Here is a 24,579-nt window from a genome sequence, read left to right on the forward strand (position 1 = left end):
GGAATGAAGCAACAGAGAGCATTAAATGGATGAGGGGAGTGGGCAATCACCGAGTAGCCAGAGTATACACTTGAGTAACAAGGAGAGAGGAGACAGGCAGATTTCTGGTGGAGGGAAACATGTACACTAAATGACAACAATTGCAGACAATCCAGCTGAAGTCTCAATAACAGCTACTAACGCCTGCATTGTTTCCCCCACCGTCTGATCATAACTCAGCCAGCAGTTAAACAGCTGGAAAGCCCTGTCTCCCTATCTTATTTCCCCGGTGCTCCAACCGCTATACTAGCAACAGCAGCCTCAGCAGCCAGGCAGAGCTGTAGCTTGCAGCCACGCAGACCGCCGCCTCACCACCACACACACATTGCACACACTTCCCGAATCAACGCGTTCTCACACAAATCGTGGACCAAGAGAGATGAGAGAAGAGCCTTAGGCACGGACAACAGGTATTTCCTCTCTGACAAATTCAGTTTCATTCCTGATGCCTAGTGGTTTGCATAAGGAAACAAGCCTTTGCAATACCTAGCCTGTGCGAAAGACCAGAGGACTGGAGGTGGCCTCGGCAGAGGAGGGTGAAGTGGGAGGAGTGAGATGTGGGGAAGAGGAGATGCCAAAATTGACTTTCAGGCTCCGGAAGCCTACAGCTCTCAGCCTCCGCTGCTTTTGAGTTGCAAATGATCTGGGAGTGGTGGGTTGCAGGCAGCCCGTGACATTGCCTGGAAGAAGACTTCCATCTTTCAGTCACTAGTTCCAACCGGCCGTGTGTTCTGAAAGGGGGTGGCAGCAGGGAGGAGGATGCTCTGAGCAGAGTTCTTGAATCTCTGCTCTTGGGGGAAGACGGGCTGTGTGGGAGCCTTCTGACTGAGCAGAGTGCGTGTGAATTGGAAAGGATCCTGAGAGCTGGCTGGTCCCAGTTCCTCTCCGGAAAAGCTGTCGCTCTCTCTTCCGAGATGCGCCTAGCCTTCGCCTGCATCACGCTGCAGTAAGTTCAACTCAGCACGGTTGGTTGGCAGTTTGAGTGGCCTCTGGGTATGTGGTGCGGGGGAAGGGAAGCTGAGAAGAAATGGCGAGGAAAGTTAGGGAAGCAGAGCTTCGGCTTCTCCATGCATATCTGAAAGCATGTGCTAGTTATTAGTCGCCTGGGCAAAGTGCTCAGTTAATTGTGATTACAGGCAAGGAGACTGGCGAGTGAGTGTGACCCCCTGAAAGTTACTGATGAGATGGCAGGCAGGTTGCCTGTGGGGGTGGATGGAGAGGAATCATAGAAGCCGGCTTCGATTGTTAAATGCCCCGTTTGTCCTAAATTTCATTCCAGATTCATTTTCTGATTTGTCAACAAGCAAGCAAACGAAACAAGCATGTCTTTTATTTACTTTTACAATATTAAAATTAAACGTGAACTTGTTCTATAGCTAGCTTCATGGTGGCAGTCTGAGCTACACTGATGATATGATAAACATTCAAATTCTTCCCAGTGGGTGGGGTGGAGTCTCCCAGGTTCTTATTGCTACAATTATCTCCATTGCCTAGCTAGTATGATTTGAAATCTTCGAGATTTCCAAGGGGTGGTTTTCACCTAGATGTCATTGTACTTACTACTTAGCAGGACTGTGTTCACTGGAAGAAGAAAATGAAGGCTTAAGAACTTTCAAAAACAACTCCAGCCTGTTTGTTCAAACTGCAGATAACCAACTCTTAAAAATAGGTCAGCAAGGGCTAGCCCATTGTAAAGCAAATTACCAAATAAACAAAATGTTGGCAGGATACTGAAGGTCTTTTCTAAAAAGGAAACTAGAAATAATTAACTTAAAACAGTGGGATTATATGACCAGTTTCACTCTCATGGAAAACCACCCCTAATTTTTCAAATGGCAGAAACAAACAGAGAAGAGAAACAAAAGAATCTCTTAATTAGAACGGGTATGTTAGACTCATTGGAGGATCACTGGAGAAATGACTGTTTCACTATACTTTACTCCAGGAACAATTATAGTTACAGCAGAAGTTTCCTAAAACAGGCTCTGGGACTCCAGGATCTTCAAATAGAAACTTGCACTTATACTATCATGGGTTTTTATAGGTCAAAGTCATTTCAAACTTTTGAGGCAAATTCTGTGGCCAGACATGACTTGCACCTGTTATCCTACCCAGTTCTGAAACAGGAGGATTGTCATAAATTTGAGGCCAGACAGGGGAACACAGGGAGTTTCAGATTATGAAGTGAGACACTGTATAAAAATGAGGAAGAGACGATTAGCAATTGCTGTAAAATGAATGTAACTCTGAAATCCTCTATCACATAAAAGAGGAAATCCAGGGCTGCAACTATCCTGCCATTTTAGTTTACAATTTTCTGACTCTGCCTAAACCATCCAATCTATTTCCAAATAAGACAAGCCAAGGAGTAACCAGAGTTGTTTTGTTTAATCATCCGCTCACCTCAGAAATCTTTAGATGTAAGAATTCACTTAGTAATGTGGCAATTTTGTGGTTGGAATAACCAATTATTTTAGGTTCCTGCCTATAAAATTTTTTCATGAATAATCCCTAAATGTAACTCTGTGAGTTAGTGAGTAACATGTGATCCAGGGAATGTGTTTGTTATGTGAAGATAGGTAAACATTTTACACAGCAATGAGAGACAGAGAGACAGAGAGAGACAGAGACAGAGAGAGACAGAGAGAGAGACAGAGACAGACAGAGGCAGAGAGAGACGGGAGAGGGGAGGAAGAAGCATCCATACACAAACAAATATACTGCTCTGAGTTTCCAAGCAGTTCCATAATACTCTAAAGACATTGAGTGCTTGAAGTTAGACATTCAGCCAACTAAAGGAAAACTAGGCTAAGAACTTGCAGCCATTTATCAAGAGTCTTCAAAGACAGGAGCTTATTAGAGCCGAATCATAGCAATGTGTTTCCTTCATACTTCAGGGTGTTGTCATACTGCACGAAGAGTAGGTACAGTACCTGGGAAGAGGACTGTCAAAATTACTTTGCAGCAAAATTATTTTAATGTTTAAATCATTAGTGCAATTTGTTGGGACAGTGTCTGAAGTAGGCAAGGAGCTTGTGACTCATGCTTTCCTGTGAATGCTGTTGGAAGAAATAGCCAGAGTCAGAAATCTCAAAGTTAGTAGCTGTTCTCTGAGTCTAAATTTGCCTACTAATAATGACTGAGGTCATGCACGGCTAGAGAAGCCATTCTAGTATTATCCTTTTCTGGCTGGCTTCAGGATCAGAGCTTTATTTGTTTATGCACAACAGTGACAGGACAGAACTCCCTTAGGAGTAATACCTCTAGCCAGAGCACCTCTGCACACAGGAAGCTCCAGGCAGAGCTGGGAAGAAGATTGTTCCCCTTTCTGTAGAATTTTTTCTATCATGAAACGTTGATATGGAATTTAACCTCAAGGAGGAGTTCTGTGTACTTGTTCGTCATTGGGTATTAGAAGGAAGTAGATTCAAGTACTTGGAAGCTTCTTGCATTCTTACCAAGTATGGTTTCTTACCACGTAAAGAAAGGGCAATTGACAATTACTACAAATTCAGTAACTGCAAATAAAGCACTTTGAATATGTTGTCTTATTTATGGTTCAAAAGCTATAGGTGGAAGATATTTGCTACCATTTAAGATAAATCTGACCCAATACTGAACTTAACAAGAGAATATGTTGAAGAAAATACAGTTGACAGTGGTAGGCTAGGATAGCCTCCCTGGTGTGACTCACATTCCTAGTCACTTTGTTACCTGTTCTATTAGGAAAGAACTCTGCTGTGGCTCAGGCGCCTAAGAGCATCATTTTTGTAGGTACTGTTATTTGGACTTACTGGAGAAATCATTCTAGGTAAGAGAGATTACCTCGCTCTCTTTATACTTGAGATAGGAATGATGAAAATTGGAATCTCAATTGACCCCAAGTCCCAAACTTGGCATAGCCACCATTTCAATTCCTGGCTTTATAAACTGTGGAAATGAAACTGGGGTTGGTGCCAGGAAAAAAGATGATGGGGCTAATAAGGGAGGAAATAATTTAAAAGTTCCAAGAAGGAAGTACTCCCCAGGAGGCTGCTATCAAAATATGTGTACCTGTTTTGTTCTGTGAGATTTGGAGATATGAGTTCTTGGGCCATGTTTGGGGTAGAGACCTTCAAAGTCAAGGACAAAGCAGAGACTCAAACATCTATAACGTCTATAAAATTAGATTAGGCTTACCTTTGGGCAATCCTTACATATTTTTTTAAAGAGAAAAAAAGATGAAGAAATATTATGGGATGATGAGATAAAACAGTGCATGGAAATACTGCTGGTTTTCACATAATCATTTCCTGAAAACTGCCAGCAAAACTAAAGACTATCTTTAACTAGTGAGGATTAGACCAAAATGGTCCATTTCAGTAAATTGTCAAGTGTGAACAAGCCTAACCTGGTTAATGCCACTTAACTTCTTGTCAATGAAGACAAACACTAACAAGAATAAAGTGAAAATGTTATAGGCTTAAAGCCAAACAGTATTTTAGGATTGGGCTTTCTTAGCATGCTGAATTTAAACGGCAGAATTTTATTTTTCTTTAAGGATTATCTGAGTCAACATCTTGAAAGGAAGGACTTGCCTTTTAACAGGAAGTTTGCATTGGATTGTAAATTCAAAACACAGTGTTCTTGACTCAGTTGTTTTTGACTGGCAGCTGCCAAATCAGCCAATCTATTAACTTAACATCAGAAGGTGGTAAGAATGTGCTCTGTAAACAGGGTCCATGCTACAGACCTGTTCTCACACACATATGTGATGAAGGAGGTTTGCAAACATAAACTCTTGGTCCCGATTCAGTCTTTTGTCATTTGTATCATTTCTATTTGAGGTTGGAAGCAGAGTGTTGACAGTTGACTTTTAAATAATTATTAACACTGGCTTCCTTGCACATTGGCTTTCACTCTCCTATGGCTTAAAGATAATGCGAGTGGAGTGTATGGTGTGCTTACTACATGACGGTGCTTGTATAAGTCTCATACATTTAATCTTGACAATACCCTTAACTTGACAATCTTACCCATATTCTTCCTTCCCATTATATAAAGGAGAAAACTGAAGGATGACAGGGTCAAGTGACTTTTTTACAGTCACAAATTGGAAGATGTAGATGAGAGTCTTTAGTCTAGACAGTCTAGCTCTGGAAACCATGCTTTTAAGCAAAAAGCTGCAAGCTCACTACCTGCCCGGGTTAGTATAAGTTGGCAGAGTTTGCACCATTTCTAACCTCTTTGTTTCTGCTTACATTTGCTCCTCTGTCTGCAATGTATTTCTTGACACTCAAACTCCTCTTGTCTTTCCTACACACTGGAGTATTTCCTTTCAAGATGGATCTTTATGCTTTAAACTTCTACTGGAGATTCTGTCTGGATTCTAACCACTGGCTTTACAGTATATGAGGTTACTCCAACTTGTTCTTTCCTCACTGGTAAAGGTGAGCATTTTTCTAGTTTCTGTGTTGAGGACCAGAGCCAAGGCCTACTGGGTAATTTCTGAAACATCAGTACTTTGCAAAACACAGTTTTGGAGAATAGTTGATCTAATCAACTGAATTCAACCCCTTGTATAACAGGAAGACCCACTTCTATAATAATTAAAATCAATGCCCTTCTCAACAAATCAAAGAATTGTATTTCAAAAGCTAGCTGTAAAGTCTTGAGCCAGAGTAATATTGGGATAGGTAGAACTCATAAAAATGAGATACCACCTTACACCTGTCAGAATGGCTAAGATCAAAAACACAGAAGACAGCTTATGCTGGAGAGGATGTGGAGCAAGGGGAACTCTCCTCCACTGCTGGTAGGAATGCAAGCTTGTACAGCCACTTTGGAAATCAATATGGCGCTTCCTTAGAAAATTGGGAATCCATCTCCCCCAAGACCCAGCTGTAGCACTCTTGGGCATATACCCAAAGAATGCTCAATCATACCACAAGGACATTTGCTCAGCTATGTTCATATCAGCATTGTTTGTAATAGCCAGAACCTGGAAACAACCTAGATGCCCTTCAACTGAAGAATGGATAAAGAAAATATGGTACATATACACAATGGAGTACTACTCAGCAGAGAAAAACAATAACATCATGAGGTTTGCAGGCAAATAGATGGATCTAGAAAAAATCATCCTGAGTGAAGTAAGCCAGACTCAGAAGGACAAACATGGTATGTACTTACTCATAGGAGGATACTACATGTAAAACAAAGATAACTAGACTGCTACACAACTCCAGGGAGGCTACCTAGAAAACGGGACCTGAGGAAAGACACAGGGATCACCCAATGACAGAGAAATGGATGAGATCTATATGAACAACCTGGACGACAGTGGGAGTAATGAAGGGCAAGATTTGAGGGAAAGAAAGCTTAGGGGAGCAGGAGATCCCAGCTGGATCAAGAACAGAAAGGGAGAACAAGGAATAACAGACCATGATAAATGAAGACCACCTGAGAACAGGAATAGGCAGAGTGCTGGAGAGGTCCCCAGAAATCCACAATGATACATCCTCTGTAGACTGCTGGCAATGGTTGAGAGAAAGCCTGATCTGACCTAGTCTGGTGATCAGATGGACAAACACCCTAACAGTCATGCTGGAACTCTCCTCCAATAACGGATGGGAGTGGATGCAGAGATCCTCAGCTAGTCCCCAGGTGGAGCTCCAGGTGTCCAACTGTTGAGAAGGAGGAGGGACTGTAAGAGTGTGAATTGTTGAGACCAAGATTGCAAAAAGCACAGGGACAAATAGCCAAATGAATGGAAGCACATGAATTATGAACCAACGGCTGGATCAGGCCCTCTGGATAAGTGAGACAATTGAATAGCTTGAACTGTTTAGGAGGCATCCAGGCTGTGGGACCAGGACCTGTCATTGGCCCCTGGAGGAGATGGGAATGGAGGGGAGGGGATGCGGGGAAGGTGGAGTGGGAGTGGGAGGGGGGAGGACAGGGGAACCCATGGCTGATGTGTAAAATTAAAACACAAATATAATAATAATAATAATAAAAGAAAAACTATAAAATCATTCAAAACATGCTTACTACCCTCTATATTTTAGATTGTAAATCTATTTTGCAAAATTCTTGGGATCTAAAGTGTGTTTCATAGTTTTTTTGGGGGGGTATTTCTAGGCATCAGTATTATATCTTGGGGGATAGGAATAATATCAAAGCACAAAATTCATTTTTATGTACAATTTGTACAAGTAGCTTGAAGGTTAGTTTCCATGGTATTTTATGTATGACTGTATTTTGACTTTATGTGTTATTTGAAGTTAGTTGTGGAATTCTCTGTTTCATGTCTCCAATTAGAAAGTTTTTAATTCAGGGGCATTTAAGATTCTTATTATGTATTTATTATAGAAGGGATAACTTTAATATGAAAAATGCATGTATTATTTCCATAACACATAATATGAATATTCATTGATATCTAATTTCTGGGTTTGAAATATTGTTATCTTTAGATAGAAAATGAAAACAAATTTCATAATAAGAGAAGTATTAAAATGTTAGTAGTTTGAAGTGTAAACATGTAAAACAATTCATGGTAGTAATGTGGTAGTAGCATGTTATAATTCATTTATTTGGAGACAGATTCTTAAATAGCCCACGTTGGTCTCACTCATTATGTCGCTGAAGATGACATTAAATATTCGATATTCTTCACTCCACTTTCTACATACTGGCATTATATGTGAGTGCTACCACACCTGGCATGATTTGGTGCTGGGAATGAAACCCAGGGCTTCTTGCAGAGTAAGCAAGCAATCTACTGATTGAGCGACATCCCCAGCCAAAACCAAAGCGATGACATTGTTTTATATCTTCTTTTTATTTAAGAAAACCACCTTACACTGTTTTAATTTAAGCATGACTACCTGTGGTTCAGTCATTCTAGAAGCAGACCTTACATTCTTCAGTATCACCCAAGAAGAAACTATAGTTAACAGAGGGGAAAAAAATCAGTCTTCAATCTGTCTTCCAAAGAAGTGTGTTCAGTTCTTGGGATAATTTAATTCTACTTTTAATGAGGCTATTGTAAGCTTTTTTTTACATATTTAAATCCCATGTTGATGTGAATTGGCCATAGCATGTGACTTTTCAAAAAGAAGACTTATTTAGCAGTTCCTTCTGAGGTCAAATCATTTAATATTATTCTTCTCTAATCCCCATAAATCAGTTATCACATAAGAATTTTAATCAGTAGGAGGACAAGTGGGAAGAAAAGTGTGTTAGCTATTTAAATATCTTTAGAGTTTCATTAACTGAGTAATCACAGTATGATGCTCCCCTTAGCAAAGCAGCTGGACCTTGCTTTATAATTTATTTCCTTTGCCTTTAGATAATTCCACATTTTGATTATTCATGATGAGATAGAAATATAGATAATGATTTGGAAAAAAATCAACTGCACATAAAATTGCTCAATATGCAAAGACTCTAATTTGAATTTTGTTTCATTTACTTCTTATGTATTGTGAAATACCATTAAACGCTTCTAACTACATTTAAAATGCCTGCCAGGACTCAAATCCTTAATACTTGATTAAACTTTAGTCTATTATTTAAAATGTTATGGCTTAGACTTTTTTTTATACATCAGGCATGATGAAAAAATGAAATTAATTTCATATAAATATATGCTTTAATCGTGTATGATGACGCTTTTAAAAAGAAAATTCATAATAAATATTTAAAAATGTGAGACTGTGGAGATGGCTCAGGAGGAAAAATGCAGTTATATCAACTCCAAGGCCTGAGTTTGGATCCCCAGAACCCACATTCAAGCTAGCCATGGTGCTTTGCCTCTGTAATCCCAGTGCTATGGGCAATGGAGACAATAGGGTTCCAGGAGCTCACTGGCCAGGCAGTCTAGCTGAATCAGATACCTCTAGATTCAGAAAAAAAAAAACCTGGAAAATAAAAAGGTGGAGAGCTATAGAGGAAGACACCCGAAGTCACCTTCTGGCCCCCATACCCGCACAGATGTGCACACATTCATGCACAAACATATATACCACACGTATTTATAGCACATATATGCCATATACACACCCTCACTCACATTCATACACACACACACACACACACACACACACACACACACACACACACACATGCATATTAGCTACTTCTAGTCCCAGATGACTTGGAACCTTATTTCAGATATATTAAGGAAAATGTTCTGAAGGGACTCTAAATGTAGACAGTCCTTATTTTTGTTTTATAGTAATGAAATCACTTACTGATACTTGTAAAGTTGTTTATTATTTTAAGCTTTTTTTTAAGATTGTCTTCATTATTATTTTACCTTAAAGAATTTTCTTGAATTGTTTAAAAAGAGGTTACTGCTAATATAGATAAATCAGAAATGAATTGTAAACTCCCCAAGAGGAGTAAATGACACAATTAAACCTCAGAAATGTTAACTTTTTTACACCATTTCTAAAACCAAAATGAGAAGTCTTTCATTTTTTTAGAATTATGAAAACACTGTCATAATATACATTTATACTAACCAACATAGAGCACTACAGGTAACATTCTGCTTTCTCTGATGATTCACCTGCTGTCTTTATCTATGTGTACCTCTTGTGTGAGGAAATCTATTACTGCCTGGTAGACAGCCTTTGCGTTATATGAACTAGAAGGAATTGAGTGTCCTATGGGAAGCCATCATAGAATCCTTGACCTGAAGACAAAACCTGAAGCAGAAGAGATGAGTTTGTGGTTTTTTTCAGCCACTTGTTTTGCTGACACAGAGAACATAAGGAAGTATTGTTGCCCTGGCTTTTCACCAAGACTCCCCTTTGCTGGCTGATGAAAAGAAACAGAGCTGGAAACTTCTCACTCATCCTGCCTTTTTACAAGTGGATTTGGGAGTCTATAATTAATAGCCAGCTACTTGTGGGAAGATTAAGAGTCATGTAAATGAAGTTACTAAGATTGTCACCTCAAGAGACAGACACATTAACACTGTGCTTCTGTATCTGATGTTGTTGTTCAGCCATTGATAGATTTCTTTCCTAAAGTGTCCCCACTAAGGTCAGCAAAGGATGAGTCAGGAAATCTGAGAAATCCCTACAGTGTTCAAAGTTACCCTCACTGAAATGACTGGGAAGGGCTCAAGGAAACATATTGAATAATGAGCCAAGTACACGATTTGCTCTTACAGTCTTGCTTTGATGAAAACCAAGAGCTCATACTGACAACAGGGGAGCCATGTCCAAGGGAAGACCTGGTTGCGAGAACCATTAGCCCCACTCCCTCACTCCTGCTTGCCCCAGTCCATTATGTTGTCTTCCATTACAATTCTAGTGTGTGTTGCTTCCAGAGATAATGGGAGGTAACAGTGAGTTCAAGGGGTCATGCCTAACCTGACCTAGTCATTAGACCAAGGCTGATGCATTGGGAGTTAACCATATTCTCAGAATTATTGAACACAGCATTTTCATTCAGTTCAAAACATGACTCCCACATTACCTTTTCTTTTCCCTTTATATTATAGAATTATTCAGCTTTGGGCAGCTCTGAAAGAATAGAAAAATACAAGTACTTAATGTTGCTTAGTAACTTCTCTCGTCTGTCATTCTGGGCTGCACATTAACAACTGTAACTTCCCCACACTTGTCCCAAATTACTAGACTCAAGAAAAAGCACACAAGCTGATGAGTCACTTTGCTATCATGTTGTTCTTAATAAGAGAGCTGAATATCAGGATGGGTGTTCCATTGTTACATAAGGTTGTTTTGTCGCAGCATATGTTAGAACTTTCTCTTTGCAGAATAGAGGTTCCTGCCTGTCACCTGTTAACAAAGGCATAGCATGAAACCATTCAGAGGACAACTGTTACTATTTGTTTAAAGTGGTGTTTCTCAACCTGTGAGTCACGACCCCTTTGGGATAGAACAACCATTTCACAAGGTTCACCTAAAACCATCAGAAAACACAGATATTTACATTAAATTCATAACAGTAGCAAAATTATACTTATAAAGAAGCAATGCAAATAATTCTATTCTTGAGGGTCACTATAACATGAGGGGCTATGTTAAAAGGTCGCAGCACTAGGAAGATGAGAACCCCTGGCAAAGTCTCTGGTTTGCAATGTGCTCTGTACAAACCCACAAACACTTACTCTGAAAACAGCATACTAAGGTTCGATCTATCTTCAGTTGGAAATCTTGTCTTGTGTCTATTGATGTGGCTTTCATCCAAGCTGCCTGGATGCCTACGTGGTGGAAAATTAGATACTTAACATAGAGATTGTATCTGCATAAGGATACTTAAAAAGAAAATATCTTAAATTTGACTATAATATGTTTTTGAATGATTTAACCAATGGCCTTTGATTCTGAACATTAGTGACAGTGTTAAACAAAACCAAGTGTCTGTTACATTTGGTGTAGTTTTCATTTCTTAGCAGCACCACGTTGATTAGAATATACCAAAGGCACACCAAATCAGTCCTTCAGACGCAGTTATATTAGAGATTTGAAAAGAAACTTCCCCAGTGGTTGTTTAATCACATACTATCTCATTCTGGGAACATACATTAAAATGTCCTTGAAAATTAGAACACAGTTAGGAAGAACTGATCTATTAGCATTCAATTATTCATTTAAAATATTTTAGCACCTACCATACATCAGAGTAGATGGTTGTGGAAACAAACTTATAACTATAACCTGACCTTGACACTGTGGAGTTCCTAAATAGGGATGTAGAAGGAGATACATGGGTGCAGAAATTAGAAGAGTTCAAGCTATGTGAAGTAATGAGTGCTGTGTGAAGTAATGTGTGCAGGCACCTGTAGTATAGAGTCATGGAGACAGAAGACGAATACATTAATCAGATTATTATAATCTGTGTTGAGTCTTGAGGAGAGATTATGAGTTCATTCAAAAAAAGGGCAAGGGCACTTATAAAGAAATAGCTAGTGATCATTTTTCTCTTATTCCCTATGAATACCAGAATAATAAAATAAGTTTCCATCATTTAGGTAAGCATAACTCTTTAGTGCATAGTGACCAGTAATGAACAAAGAGATGAGAACAGCAAACCACAAAAGAGAAATTCATTTGTTTATGTGGTTGGTAATTGAAACATTTGGCATAGATCAGGGTATCTAGGAAACTGTTAGAGTGAATAAAGATAATATTAAGAAAAAATTAGGTCCATTTTACTGTCTTTGTAATAGACTGTCTTTCAAAGAGTGAAAATGTGTTGTCATAGAGATGAAAAACCACACCAGAAATGAGTGGCATTAAAGGCCAAGTAACAATGTCCTACAATAATAGCAAAGTGATTGCCTCTGTTGGATGTTATTGAGTGTTAAGTGAGACAGGACTGAAAAAACATAAGTCAGATTTGAACACAGGGAGTTTCCTGCTGATCTAAAGGTGTAAAGTCATGGGGTGGAAATCAAAGCCCAGATGAAATGTGCTGAGTGAGTAGGAGTTAGGAGAGAGAAGCAACATGACTCATTCCAAAAGTCTATCCATGACAGTTTGAAGAAAGATAGAACTGTTTCTTGAGAATAAGTGGGTTTGCAGAAACTCTTTTCTTCCTGAAATGGAATCATTTGTAGTATATTTACATATCCATGATAAGATGAACATGAAGGAAATCATTTAGAAGAGGAGGTCATTTAATGGATGTCTAGGGTTATGGTACTGATTTTTAAAACTATGACATACAGATATTATTTGTCTTTTCCAAGGGGAAACATTCCCTGTAAATAAAAGGCAAGTGCAGGGCACATTCAGGTATGTCCATTCGAAGGCATTTTTGGAATTTTAGTTCTGCTAGAGTTTTAATAAACTGGAAAAAGTGTGAAATTCTGAAAGATCAGAGAAGACACGTAGCATGGTCTAAGTTGAGAGGACACGATTTGAGTGGGTTATCATGAATTTATAGTGCAAGTCAACTCAGTTCCCTGGGAAGAGGCCTGGGAAATGAAATTAGTTGATCTATGTTGTTTTATTTTATTTTTCCTTGTATTTAAAAGGCCCCATCTACCCACCGGTACCACTGGCATCTTCCTTGTTTTCCTTTCTGATCTGGAAATCTGAAGGGCTGTGTTCTTCATCCACATTTCTTCTCAGCACAAGAACTGGTTAAAGTGTATAGGCTGGGAAGCCTATCGCTTGGGCAGACACAATCTCTGCACTGTCATTCTTCATTGTGTGTTAACCACTGGTCACTGACCACTCAGCTTTGGAATCATGAAACAAAGGACTGCCTACACTGTGTCCTTCCCTCCAAGACCAGTGCTTCCAAACCTTCTTTCCTTCCACTCACCACCCAAACAAGACCCAGCAGACAGCTTCAATCTCTGTCTCTCCAGATCTTTATTTCTTGTGCTCTTCTTCTTCCATTTTACATTTGGCCAAACCTTCTCAACTGAGCATCTGTGCATCCAGCGGAATGCCTTTGCCTCTTCTCTTGGGTTACTGAATGCTGCTCCAAATCTCAGAGCTGTGAAAACTGGTGTCCTAATAGATGTGGGATCACTCTTCCTCCCTCTCTTCCTCTTCTGAGCACCCACGCTATGTTTTCTTTTCCATTCTCCCCTGCAGCGCCTGATAACCCCCTGCCACACCTGAAGTTAATGCTTCATTGAAACAAAAACTATGTTAGCTGTGTTCTCTCCGTGCTATCTTTACTTTGTTCTTAACATTTGAACATTTAAGTTAAATGTTTATTACGGCTGGACAGTTGCCATTACCCACTGAAGCTGAATCTTGTGTTCTGCTGGTCTGTCTGCCTTGAGTCTTTTCTGCTCGTTGCATCCTTGCTCTATGGTAACTTTACTTGAACCCCTACTGTACCTGCCAGTTTTTAAATATACAAAGAACAAAACCAAAAGCTTCTTCAATAATTAGAAAAGTTCATGACATAAAGTAGGCGTCTAAAACGTACTGAGTTAAATGCTGCGTGAATTTGGATGTTCCCTTTATTGGCAACGTTTATTTATTTTTATTTTTATTTTTAATGTTTTTTTTGTGTCTCACTCTGTAGACCAGGCCAGCCTCGAACTCATAGACATCAACCTGCCTAAGCCTTCCGAGTGCTGGGATTAAAGGTGTGCACCACCACCACCTGAAATCGTTGTTGTCTCATAATTGTTTCTCTGGGACAACAATATTTTTACCCCTCAGTCTGCTTCTGAAAGTGTGTTACTTATATTTCTCCCACTTGATGCTGAAAGTACTAAGTGTGTTGTTTATTGTGGGGATATCTAATCATGCTTCTCGTCTTTGAGCAAATGAGATTATTTTTAGTTTGGGTAAGTAAAATGATTATAGACTTATGTCAACATGTTTAACTACTTAAGTTAGATGTACTCGTTAAGTTTGTGTGTGTGTGTGTGTGTGTGTGTGTGTGTGTGTGCGCGCGTGTGTGTGTGTGTGTGTGTGTGTGTGTGTGTGTGTGTGTGCATACATGTGTATATGGATGCATGCACTTGTGTGAATTCTGTTCCCAAGGAAAGCAGTCTACTTTGTTTTTCCATGAGGTTTCTCACTGGGTCCTTGGGCTTAGAATTAGGCTAGTCTGGCTGGTCAGTGAACCCTAGAGAACCTCAGTCTTTCCCTCTTCAGTGCTAGGACTGTGTGTACCTCCACCTCCAGCTTGTCTTTGGGGGTTTGGGGATCAAAGTCAGGGCTTCTTGCTTGTCTGGATAGTACTTCACAGAAGGAGCTGTCTCTAGCCGTGTGTGTGTGTGTGTGTGTGTGTGTGTGTGTGTGTGTGTGTGCGCGCTGGGTGTATTGGTGTTCAGATTGTGAACTTGGAAATAATAATATTTTTCTGTAATTTTACCTAAATAATATAAATAAGGTTAGCTGTGACCTAAAAGGGGTATAATTAGTCAATTTTTGGTATTCAGTGTATTATTGTCCTTATTATTTTATCTGTGATATTTAAAGAATATAACTTTACAAGGAAATGAAAATTACATGAAATGCAAAAACTCCCAGACTACAATATCCTGTTAGATTTATAGCTAGGTAAATCATGATAAACTGATGTGGGGTGTGTGTTTGGTTTTAGGTGTTATTGAGAGAGGGAGGCAAAACATTTCAGTACGATAAAGAGGACAGTAATGGAAACACAATTTGAGTCTTGGATAAGGGACTTTCTTGATAGCCCAGTTGAAGATTACTTTTCATTTGGTCTGCTCAGAATCCCCTCTATCCTATGTTCTTCAGATACCTCTAATTTGGCATTCCCCCCACAAGGAGAATTTTACTTCCTTATTTTAGGACTCTTTTCTTTCCATTTCTGTTTTAGTTGCTAAGTGATTGACTATAAATGATTATTTGATTCTCTGAGGACTTGTTGTCTTTTTCCCTGAATAATGGAAAAAATATTGCTAGCCTGTTATTGCCCAGTGAGTGCTTGTTCCCCAGCTTTCTAAATTGAGCCGTGATGTGCTCCCTAAGCTGGTTCAGGTCTCTGTGGTGGTGAAGGTTGCCCAGAGCCAGCCTACTGCACTGAAAGTACTAGGAGTTAAGACACAGAGTGTTTTTATTTAGAGCAACAGAGTTCCCCAAAGGAAAGGGTGCAGACATGACCTCCCATTCAGATGGCTCCAGATGCTCCAGCTGCCAACATCTGCATCTTTCTTGTGACAGCTAAGAGGATCCCCACCTCTGTACAGGAGGCCAGTATCACTGAACTGTGAAAACAACCTCTTGTGGAAGGAGGCAAAGCCTCAGGGAGGATCTACTCACTTGCGTTCTTCATCTTGTGTTTATTCTTTGAAAGGCTTATTTGGCACTTTGCTAGTAAATCAGACTGAATGCTAAACGAGCTGAGTCATGGGCCTCCTTCTTGCCAGTGCTAAAACCCAAACCAGCCTTTTGTTCTGACTGGTTTATAGCATCAAGGATGAGAATGCCTTTGCTGGGCCAGCACATGGATTCATTGCATGACTAGTGAGCAAGAGGGCCATGAGCTGTGCCCGGCCCTTACTTCTCTGGTGCTCCTCTCTATTCGAGCTGTACTCACTGAGGTGCAAACAATCTGATCTTGTTCATCTTTCCCAGATCATCACGACAAGACACATGCCTGTGAACTGGCCCAGGTGCACTTGTTCTCCCCAACTTTATGGTTAAATAAGAGAATCTACACCACTGGCCACATGCAGGCAGCTTTGAAGCTTAACTCCATGCTAATATCTGCCTTCAGTTCTTAGAGGAGTGAGGACAAGGAGGAAATCTTGAAGAGTCAACAAGCATTCTCTTTAGATTCCTTGGGTTTTTATCTGCATCCCACCTTCAAGTCACACTGGGTTTACCAGTGACTTTTTCATTTCTTGTTTTCCTTGAAGGAACACATAAGAAAGGTTGACATTATAATTTGACTATAACTGCTGAACAAAACGTAATGGATTCTAAACAATGCTCTGTCCTTGTGTGTTTCACAGGCAAGTCTCCTTATTCAAGCAGAGATGCAAATGGATCCTTTAAGAGTTAAGGCAGGAAATAAGAGGAGGGCATGTATGGGATGATGGGGGAAATTCCAGCAGTAGTTTGTAGAAGTAAGAGAAATAACATGTTAGGAACTGCATTTACTGCATCATGATGATGTTGGGGTCTCTATTCTGTGTCTCCCCCTCATTATTTAGCTAAATATCATCTACTGTCTGTATGTTAATTTGTCCCTAAATGCATTCATAATTACCTAATTATCAAATATACTTGCCTATTATCAATTCTTCTAGTTTACTAGTTTTGGGTAGCTTTACTTCTTTTTACAATTTTAAACTTCTTTGTCCTTGGTGAGATTGTATTACCCTAATATTGCTTTAGTCAAACAGTCCAAAGTATTTAATAAAAAAAACCACTTGAGAAGCTGTGAAAAAATACATACATAAACAATTTCTTGTCAGACTGAGGCTTCAGTTTAATGAGAGTGATGGACATTAATTATCTCTGAACTAATTTAGCAATGATTTTTTAAATGTGTGTGTGCATGAATAAAAATGTGGGTGCCCTTGCCAGGTGTGTTGTTTAGGCCAGAGGACCACTTTGTCCAGTTCATTCTCTCCTCCCACCCTGTAGTGGTTCCAGGGATAGAACCCAGTTTGCAAGTTGGAGAGGTAAGTGTCTTCACGCATTGTGCCAACTCACCAGGTCTAATAAGTACATGTGGAAGATGTACTTACTGGCAACTCTTGTTCTAGGCCTCAGAAATGCTGTTGAAATAGTATACTCACGAATTTTGGGTTTCTTGGGAGGGATAGAAATGAAGCATTAAGAGTGTAGGAGGATTTTATACACACATTCAGTTCCGTGGCTGTGTAATACAGACTTGATAAGATAGCGAAAAGGAAAGGCAAGGAGAACCAGTGCACCAGGGCGAGTGCTGTCTTCAATAATGTGCTGTTTTAGATTCATTTGAAACCATGAAGCAGTCTGCAAACAACTGACACTGGAAATGCCTCTGAGCTATTTACATGGTGCCATTAAAGAAGCAGTAGGCTGTGAGGCTAAAGGAGTGGATTTGTTGAGATTAGAATTGTGGCAGATGCATGTAGACCTGGAAGCTGCAGTGATCACACAGGAACAGGGCAGAAAGAGAGAAGTTCAGTGCTGAGACTGGTACCAGCCATCCCTAAATTAATGAGCTAATTACGTGTGTGGTTTTGCATGTGTCCATGGTATATGCTAGCATGCACAGGCATGGTATGTGATAGAGACCAGAGGACAGCGATGGGGACTTGGTTCTCACTCCCTGTGCCGCTTGGGTCTCTTATTGGTTGTAGTATTCAGGCAACTCCATGTAGTTCAAAGGGAGGTTTATTTTGTGGGGGTAACTTACAAGTAAAAGGATAGGTAACAGGGTCCAGGAAAGGTGTAGTGTAGTCCAGTGGTGTTCTCTGGAGAACTCTGCTCAATCTACCTCCAGCATCCAGGATCCAGGAACCCAGAGAGCTGGCACTGCTGGATCTTGACTCTTAAGGGCCCCTGTCTCCTCCCTGCCTCGTAGGCGTGACCATTATCAGAAGCCTCAACGGGAATAGTACTTCCAGGTCAAAGCTGGAACAGCTATCCACTACAGTCTTTCTTATTGCTTTGGACTTGGTGAGCCATGCTCTAGGCCAGCTGGCCAGGAGTTTCTGAGCAATTTCCTGGCCCTGCTCCCATCTTGCCTTAGAAGAACTGAGATTACAGATGTGCATGACCACGTCAGTTTCTTACATGTGCTCAAGGGGGCAGACTTTTGTGGCAAGTGCTTTTATTTACTGAACCATCTGCAAGATCTCCTCACAATAGAAAAGAGGATGAGATGTGTTTCAAGGTGAGAAGGAAGAAAGAGCATGAGAATCTGCCATCCTAGATGCCACGTCACTGTTTCAAGAAGGAAGACTGGGGAGATGTATATAGTTTGCTGCTTACTAGACAAGGCTTTGGGTCAGCCATAGTGTAAGCAAAGATAGTCTTTGCTGACCTGAAAGGGCTGTTTCAGTGCAGTAGTGAAATAACCAGCAGACAGAAATAAATTAATTCTGAATGATTAGCACTGAAGTGGAGAACAAAACCAAATAGAATAACCATACAAGTAAAATAGAAAACACACTGAAAATGTCTCACTATGCCTACTACTTGATCTGGTCCAGAGAGTTTAAAGACTTTTGGAAGTGACCCTAAACCGAAGTCTGAAGGATGTTCCAATATTAGCTAGATATGTAATAGTGAACAGAGAAGTGTGTGAAAAGAGGTCAGTGCAAGGCAAACTTGAGAGCTCAGGGGAGCCCATACCGGCTGGAGTGGGCAGCCGTGAGAGTAAGTGGGTGTCAGATGGTGGGAAGGTACGTTGTCTTTAACCTTAGAGCATTGTGGATGATTGAGGAATTAAGAGGCATTCCAATATGTGGCCATGTAATGTAGACTTGATGAGATTACACTAGCTTTTGTGACCAGAGTGACCTCTAGGTCAGCCAGATGGGAGCTGGAGATCAGTCAGCAAGCCATTGCTGCATAAAGGGGAGTGATTACTTTTGTCTGGATTTCAGGACAATCTGGTAAACAGAAAGATACATAGTAGTGAAATTCATGAAGTACAGTTTGACAGGGTTTATGACAGTGAGTTTGTGTGTGTGTGTGTGTGTGTGTGTGTGTGTGTGAGAGAGAGAGAGAGAGAGAGAGAGAGAGAGAGAGAGAGAGAGAGAGAGAGAGAGAGAGAGAGAGAGAGCGCACAAGCGAGCGAGCGAGCGAGCATGCCTGGTCACATGCTCAAGGGCACTGTGGAGGCCAGAAGAAGATGTCATCTCTATTCCTTCTGCTTTATTCCTTTGGGAATGTATCACTTACTAAACCCTGAAGCTCACTTGAGCTGGCTAGGCTTCTTAGCCAGGGAGCTCCTTATCTCTAGTGTTAAACTTACAGGTAAACAAGGCCAAGACAAACTTTTTGTTTTGTTCTTACATGAGTGCTGGATTCTTTCTTAGAATACATTTCTTAGCCATTGAGCAATCTTTTCAGTTTCATTGTTTGTTCTAAGTTTTGTGGGGGTAATGAGTTTTATTTAAATATGTCTGAGAAACTTCTGAGCATCTTGTAGACTTTTCTGCCTATGTCCTCGAGATTCGAAGGATTGGCTCAGAACTGAGATTGTTAGGTCCTTGTAAACTCCCCTTCCACTATGAGGGTGCCACTCATCTGCCTGCATGTTCCCGGTCTCTAGGGTAGCTCTCTCACATTCTATCACGTGACTTTCCCTTTCTTCTCTATGGCCCTTTCCTTTCCACTTTGATCCTGTCACGGGCAGTTTTAGACTCTAATTTCCTTCAAGTGTGTGCTTAACTTCCACACTCTCCATTTCTAGTCTCTACATTTGCGAACCATTCTTTGCCTGATCCATCGTTTTCCATTCTTAGTTCATTTTTTTCAAGAGGAGGTTCTTGTTCCTCTCTTCTTACACTGTGTATTCCCTTTGGCCTGACATTCACACATGAAAAGCCCCTTCCCTGCTTGTTGCCTTCTTCTAGTCACAGCTATCATCGCAGGGCCTGGAAACTGCCTGCTTAAACCCTAATGTCAGTCCTCGCTGGTTGCAGGATTCAGATCTGCTTATTTAGTCACCATTTTCTCATTTTCATGTAAGATTAAGAAGAACAGCACATATACTGGGGCATTTTAAAGCCCAAACGCATAGAACTGTTTTCAAGTACTACCTGGAATAATGCTGGTGTGAGTGGGTGTGTTTTCAGTGCTGTTCTGATGCCTGCCACTCATCCCCATCCACAAACACAGGTCTGCTTGACTACTGGCTGAGTACACCTGATAACTCCCTCTCTGTACACTTTCCTACTCTTTGTATTCGACGGCTCAGAAGAATTTCCATTTTTGGAGGGCTTCCTAACAACACAGTCTCTTCCATCTAAATTCCTTTCCGTTTCCAGGAATAGCTCTCTCTCTCTCTCTCTCTCTCTCTCTCTCTCTCTCTCTCTCTCTCTCTCTCTCTTTCTCTTTGTTCTTAACTCTCTCTGCCCCCAGATCTAGATGCAGTTATCCTAGTCTGATGCCTGTTGACATATGGTTCATCAGTTCCATAATAAGCTTATCTGTGCCTGCAGTGCACAGGGATCTTTGAGTCTAAGGGAGAATCTGGGTAGCACTCACTCATTCATGGCCGAGAACGATGACTGCCTGGAAGAGGACTGTCCTTCCTGCACCTGCAGCTTCTCTTTCCCTTCCCACACAGACTGGCTTGGGTTCCACGGTCAGCCAAGGGACATCAAGTGACCTGGCTAGATCTTTCCTTAGGGACAGGACCTGACAGGTCAGAATTTTCCCTTATGAAGAGGGTTGAAGCTCTCTCTCCTGCACTCTCAGGAACTCCTAAGAGTTTTCTAACTAAGTCCTGTGGCTCAAATGTCACTGTTTTTGTGTTCCAAGTCCTTATGGTTTTCTTCCTCTCCATTTTACATAATTACAAGGAAGTGTTTTTAGGACAGGTGGTGAACTAGCAGCTTCATACTGTTCTGTGCAGAGACTCAATAATTGAATTCTTTAAAATGGCACCAAGAGGAATATTTAATATCTTTTCTGTTTTCTGCCTAATTTCCTCTAGTCTGAGTTCTCCTGAGCAATGGCCTTAAGGGCATGAACTGAATTTTTTTCGGTTGCTCTGAAATCCTGAATCAGGACTGATCCTCATTTTATTCATGGCTGTCCTTGGTAATTTACAGAGCCTGCAATGAGGGTTTATTTTTCCCCACTGAAAGCTTCAGGGATGTTTTTGTCAAGACTTGGAGAATGTGCTCCAGGAGCAGAGTGATAAATTGAGTGCTGCCTCAGAAAAAGTCAGGCTGTCAGAGAACATATTTATCTCCGTCCAGGAAGCAGAGCAGGCTAAGTACAGATCTTTGAAAAGCTGAGTGGAAACTTTCTCAGGTAAGAGAGGTCAACTCCACATGGCATTCTGCTTATTCAGAACTTGTTGGCTGCCTGGGGGTAACAAGCATATTGAAGTCCACGTCCACTCAGACATAAGCTTTATTTCTTCCTTATGCTGGTGTGATAAAAACAAAAGATGGCAGATCTTAATGGACATAAGATTCTGATGTGCTCTCCACACAAAGGAATGGCAGGACTTAATATAGGACTGCTGATTGGTATAAAAGGTGAAGGAGTCCTTTACATTAAGGCAGGTGCTGAGTGGGCAAGAGATTAGGCAGATTCAGAATAAGAGAATAAAAAATATGTTTCTTATAAAGCAACTTTAATTGGGTTTACAATCACACATTTCACTAATAATATTTCTTCCAAGAAAAGATGCTTTTATGCTCCCAATAAGACATTTCATTTTCATGTGCAGAGGTGCTGGCCTGGCCCTATGCATGTTAGGTGAGTGCTGTACCACTGAGCTACGTTCCTGGGTGACTTTCACTGAATCCTTCTGTTCTTCATAAAACTTCAGCCCCAGGGTGGGCCAGTAAGTAAGATAGCTCAGCAGGGGCTTTCCACCAAAGCTGATGCTCTGGCTAATCCTCCGAACACACATATTCATATTGGAAAGAGAGAATTGATCCCGTAAATTGATCTTATCCTGCATGAGGGCTGAGGCAAGCACATACTGCTCCTTCACACTGCCCACTAAATAAATGTGGGAAATAAAAAAAAAAACTTCAATCACTATCATTCAACCAGCTCTCAGATATTTAAGGTACATGTTTTATGTGCAATATAAAAAGGGAATTTAAAATAGGAATACTTCCTTTTTATCTCCACCTGTTCCACAGACATCCCTCTTCTGTCTCCTCTGATAAGAGGAAGATTTAGTCCTTCCATAGAATATAAATCTTTAGAGAATATGGAACTGTTTTTGAGCAAGCCTCATCAGCTTCTCACTCTGACTCTTCTCTCTCAAGACTGAGAACCATGTCCACATTCTATTTATGCCAATTTTTTTTTCATCCAAACTGTACTTTTCTCTCTAAAAAGTCATACAACTTGAGATTATCATGATCTCTTGCTAGGAACATGCCCAGTCAAGTAGATTTCAAAGAGAATCTGGTGAAGGAGCCAGAGAGATTGCTCATTACGTAAAGCTGTCTGGTGCTAGAACTGACGCCCTGAGGTTGATACCACTTTCCACAGAGTGAAAGAAGAGGACCAGGTATTGCAGGCTGTCCTCTGACCTGGACATGTGCCCTGTAGCAGCAGTGGGGCCCGCCCCAGATGTCCCCATCCCTAATTTCCCCTAACATGAAATGTAATACTAAATGAAAAGGGAAACCTGCATTTCAGGAAATAAAAGATAAATTCAATTCACTGGGAACTTCTGCTCTTTATATTTATTTATTTTAGTTTGCTTGTTTTTCCCCCCTACTCATTTAATGAAGTAAGGTACCAGTCAGTCAGCAGTGATTAAAATGAAATTAGAGTGTGTGAGTTTGAGAGTCAGCAAACAGATTCAAGTTAGCCATAAGACACAGGAGTGGTGAGCGTTACACAAGGGAGTAAATGACAGTCTTGAGGAATGTAGAAGTTACATATACATATTGTGTGTGTGTGTGTATATATATAAAACCAAGAAGTTATTTAAATTTCTTTTAGAAATAAACCATTTAAAACTCTCTCAGAAAATGATTGGCATTTTTTTTTCTTGTTCAATTTTCTACAAGTTAACCAATTACTCTGTGAGACTGAAACATATAAGATCAATAGTAATTTAGCGGTGGATAAAGATCCACATTCCTAGAATATGGGAAAATTTCCAAAAGCATCTGCTGTTCAGCAGCCAGTACTAGACGGAAATGATACCCAGAGAGCCACTGGCCTGTTTTCAAATGCTAATAAATGTTTATGATTTTGTTGTTTGCACACTTAGCTGCCTGTCTACTCTCTAGAAACTGTAAGAACTTTATTTTGACAGCTTTATTACATAGAATAATTGAAATTGTTCTTAAGTTTACTTTTATTTAAAATTTCTTTTGTAAAATACATTTTGATCATACCCCCCTTCCCTATATCCTCTTTTTATCCGTACCAATCCAACTTTATCTTCTTTCTCTCTGTGTGTCTCTTAAACTACCTTTACCCCCCCCAATGGAAATCAAAATAGATGACAAAAGAAGGCACTTCTAAGATTTAAAACTATCAGAATTAAAAGCCCCCACAACAAAACAAAAATATGGCATCTGTTTTGTTTTGGTCAACTAATTCACCAATAAAAAGACACAGGTTAACAGATTAAATTAGAAATCAGGACCCATCTTTCTGCTGCACCCAAAAAACATATCCCACCATCAAGGACAGATATTGTGTTATGGTAAAGGAAGGAAAGGTATTCCAAGAAGATAAAATCAAGTGTGCAGGGGTAACTTTTTCAATCTCTTAAAGGAAAAAAAAAGACTTCAAACAAAAATCAATCTGAAGAGATAGGGAAGGGTACCTCATATGCATTAAAGGAAAAATCCATCAAGAGGATGTGATGATTCTAACTGTTTACTCTCCATTTTCAAGGGTACCCAAGTTCACAAAAGAAACAGTTATGATAAAATCATACATTAACCCTCACACAGTAATAGTGGGAGATTCAATACACTCTTGCCAGTAGACAGACCAGCCAGACAAAAATAAACAGAGGAATTCTGGAGTTAAGTAATGACATAGATCAAATGGACCTTACACACATCTATAGAACATTGTGTCCAAATGCTAAAGAATACACTTTCCTCTCAGCATCTCATTGAACTTTCTCCAAAATCAGTCCCAAATTAGAACACAAAGCAAGTCTTACCAGTTATTTAAAAAAAAAAAAATTGAAGTAACAACCTGCTTCCTTTCCGAGCACCATAGATTGAAGCTGGATATCAACAATCACTAATCTAATCAGGTCACCAGCCTTGTATAAGACTTAATACAAGAAGCAGCTCATTCTGGGCCATTTCATTCACATTATGAAATCTCAAAAAGATTTTTAGAAACATAAATATTGAAACAGAAACAAACAAGACTGGTGACCTATGCAACTGAGAATTATTAAGTAATATGAAAACTCTGAGCATTTCCTTTAAAAAGGTATTAT

General features: G+C 40.1%; 1 protein-coding gene across 5 annotated transcripts in view; it reads left to right on the forward strand.

Moving 5' to 3' along the window:
• The first annotated feature begins 226 nt into the window (after nt 1-226).
• Nucleotides 227-24,579, forward strand: part of Dgkb (diacylglycerol kinase beta) — a 700,455-nt gene continuing 676,102 nt past the window's right edge. For 3 of the 5 annotated variants that reach the window (XM_036205894.1, XM_036205895.1, XM_036205896.1), the window contains exon 1: nt 548-985. The gene's annotated coding sequence lies outside the window, so the exon portion shown is untranslated. Of the gene's footprint in view, nt 450-546; nt 986-24,579 lie in introns of those variants that run through there. The other 2 variants (XM_036205893.1, XM_036205892.1) reach the window with 2 other exon arrangements.

This window comes from Onychomys torridus, chromosome 14, assembly GCF_903995425.1.
Source record: "Onychomys torridus chromosome 14, mOncTor1.1, whole genome shotgun sequence".
Classification (NCBI taxonomy): domain Eukaryota; kingdom Metazoa; phylum Chordata; class Mammalia; order Rodentia; family Cricetidae; genus Onychomys; species Onychomys torridus.